This window comes from Triturus cristatus, chromosome 5_2 (assembly GCF_964204655.1).
Source record: "Triturus cristatus chromosome 5_2, aTriCri1.1, whole genome shotgun sequence".
NCBI lineage: Eukaryota > Metazoa > Chordata > Amphibia > Caudata > Salamandridae > Triturus > Triturus cristatus.
Window position 1 is genome coordinate 966,216,961 of NC_140588.1, and position 3,586 is coordinate 966,220,546.

A 3,586-nucleotide genomic window follows, 5' to 3' on the forward strand; every position below is an offset into this window, starting at 1 on the left:
GTGGTACGGACCGTACACACGCCTGTACGCTCACTATCACTATGGGTACGCATACGCGAGCACACCCATAGTGGTACGGACCGTACACGCGTGCGTACGCTCACTATCACTATGAGTACGCATACGCGAGAACACCCATAGTGATAGTGAACGTATGCACGCGTGTACGGTCCGTACCACTATGGGTGTGCTCGCATATGCATACCCATAGTGATAGTGAGCGTACAGGCGTGTGTACGGTCCGTACCACCATGAGTACGCATACGCAAGAACACCCATAGTGGTACGGACCGTACACGCGTGCGTACGTTCACTATCACTATGGGTGTTCTCGCGTATGCGTACTCATAGTGATAGTGAGCGTACAGGCGTGTGTACGCTCCGTACCACCATGAGTACGCATACGCGAGAACACCCACAGTGGTACGGAGCGTACACATGCCTGTACGGGCCGTTGATATGCATTTGGGGTGCCCTAGGGCCCCGGAACGCACCGTACCTGTGTGTGAAGCTCAAAATTACATAGGGGACACATGAGGGACAAGTATAAAGGCCTACATGCATGCTGGTTGTCATGGAGACCAAGTTTAAAGTTAGAATTTGTTCTGGAAGGTGCACAGCAGAAGTCAGTTGGAATGAATCTACTTTGTTGCAATGTGTTTGTGGGGTTGACATCATGCTGAAGAAAAAAACACAATAAGAACCCACTGACTGTGCTAGGTTTGAAGGGATTGGAGGAAACATAGGATGCAAATGTGAGTGACCAATCACTCTGTACTCCTGTGCATGAAACAGGCCGGCAAGGCAGATATAAGGCAGCCAGGTCCCATGAGGGAGCACTTGCCTGCACATCTTTGTATTCCACGACCCAGCTGCTGCTACTGATTCCCTGGAACCATGTCAAGGTCTGTGGAGAGGTCACAGCCCTTCACCCTGGAGGAGAACCTGGCTTTGCTGGATGTGATCCTCCCACAGTACCCCATGCTGTATGGGCGAGCAGGGTATCAGGTGAGTGCAGAGTCCACCAGCACAGACTGTGTCCCTTTTTTGTGAGTGTGACTTCTGGCATTGTGTCCAGGTGTGGCACACATGCTATGTACTGTAGGGGGGGTCCCGGGGGGGGGGAATGCCTGATGTCTCCCAGCCAGTGCATGCTGTGGTGCATGTCTGCCGTCCTCACTTGCATTGTGTTTACTGTGACAATCACTGCATGGTGCATGCCACATTCTGCCTGTCTTGTCCTCCTGGGAATGTAGCCTCTACAGTCCTCATGTGATTCTGTGCTCACACCAGTGTGACAGGTGACTGTACCCACAGATGTGTGTTAGTTCTGTGCACCTGTGCTGAGAGTGTCCACATGATGTGTTCGTACCCTGGACATCGGTGTATGTGTAAGTCCCCTGTCATGTGGGTGGGTGCATATGTGGAGTGTGGCACCCCAGCTGCATGAGGGATGGATATACCCTGGCCATGTGAGCAGGGAGCAGTGCTGTGTGTCTGACGTGCAGAGCCAGCCCCACACCTGTGAGCCCCCCCCCAGTCTAGTGGCACATGTGCAGATTGAGGTATGTCGCTGCATTTGGCAATGCCAGGTGAATGTCCTGTGCCTGTGTGTGTCTGTGTACTCTGCTGCAGTAGCGTCAGTGGCCTGTGGCATGTGACTGCTTAGAGGTGTTGCACATTATCCTGGTGTAGCTTGTGATGCACAGTGTGAGCCTGGATCATTGATTGTGTAGTTGCCCTCATTCCACCTGTGTCCTTTCAATGGCACGTACTGCTTTTGCCCTTCCCCAGAGGATCATGTCCCTATGACAAAGGTGCAATGCGTTGGATGCATACTATGCCTTGTTGTAAACAGCAAATGTGTTCTAATATGTGCCCCTGTGACATGTGCCAGGTGTATTGATGTAGTGTCACTTTTTCATCCTCACAGGTAGGCGCCTCTGCCAAGGAGCAGATATGGCTGACCGCCGTCAGCACTGTGAGGAGTGTGGATGGTCGGAAGCGGCGCCTGTCCCAGGTGAGGAAATGCTGGCAGGATATCCGGTGCTGGACGCGGAGGATCGCACGGGTCCTGCTGGGGGACTCACCTGAGAGCCATAAGAACCGCGGGCGCCGCCGACTGACCCACATCCACAAGCGTGTGCTGCCGGTGGTATTTCCAGACTTGGAGAGGCGCTTACAGGAGAAGCAGCAGCAGGAAGGGGGTAGGTACATGTGTGCTTGTTGTGTTTCACCAGCATTTGTAAGTGCACAGTTGCATGGATACACTGCCAGGGTTTAAAGGTGCTGTGCAGATCCAGTTACCCACAGTATAGCTGTGCTCTCCTGCCTCCCTTCCCCTCCTTGCAATGTGTTCCCTGGTCTGTGTGTAGTCACTCCTTCCCAAGGTAATGTAGGCTGGCGCTTTCTCCACGTGAACTATGCCTGTAGCTTCATGTGTGGGGGTGGTGTGTAACAGGTTTGGGGACCTTGCCTGTGCCCTATCCAGTTCAGTACATGTGGGTTCCATGTCAGTTGGCACTGATGCAGAGTCCAGACATGGGAGTTAGTCTCACAAGTGTCATGCCTTACAGCGCGCATGTCCTATGTTGTGGCCTGTGACATGATGCGCATGAGTGTGCGATACGCATAGTGCAGGGATGGTGGCGTGTGTTGCAGTCATTCCCATTCAGGACCATGGAGTTGTGTTGCCACTACTGTCCCCTGGGGCATATTTTCATAGGTGTCATGTGTGTCATTACAAAACGTGGACACTCTCAGTGTCTACAGCATAGGTTGTGCTCTGTGCCATTGTCCCCTGGCACCATGTATATTGACGTGAAATGTAGTACAAGTGTCCACTGTACAGCCTGACCTGATTTTCCTTGTTCATAGTCACAGTGGCCAGTGCCTGTGTGTCTTGTTACAATCATCTGATGATGGCCATTTGTACATGATTATTTGGACAGGCGCACCTCGGGTATTTGGCGTCCAATCTTGCATTCATGCATCCCCTGTGTATTTCACCCAGACTAAGAGATGTAAGTGCCACCTGTGTCTCAACAAATTGTCTCATGTAGGGTGTGGTTGGTGCGGGCCAAGCCTACATGTCAAAACCAGAATTCTCCTTGCTAGGTCTGGCCAGTGTGTGATGTTTGTCTGGACATACACTCAAGGTGCAGTGAGCCAGTCATGTTGGGCATGTTTTCAGTATTACCTATGCAGCATGTGCCTCAAGCTCATGGATTTGGTCCCTCCTCATCCCTATTGTCGGCAACGCTGTGTGGTGCAGATGCAGTGCTGGATTGTCCCCAGGGCCTGGCTCCTATGTCAAACTCCATTTCATGTCATTTGCTATTGTGTCATGCTCTCCATGGATTTTCTGTGGCATGGTGGGTCAACCAACTGCGTGTTGCATGCCCTACATCTGTACCTTGTTTTGTAGATGTTACTTAACTTTCTTTGCAGGCTATGCACTGTAACCTATGTAGATTGGACTCATGTGACATATGTATACAGGTGTGTGATTAATTGCTGTCTCTTCACCTTGCCCACAGCATCGTCGGGGGACACGGAGGGAGACATGAGCACAGACGGAGCGGAG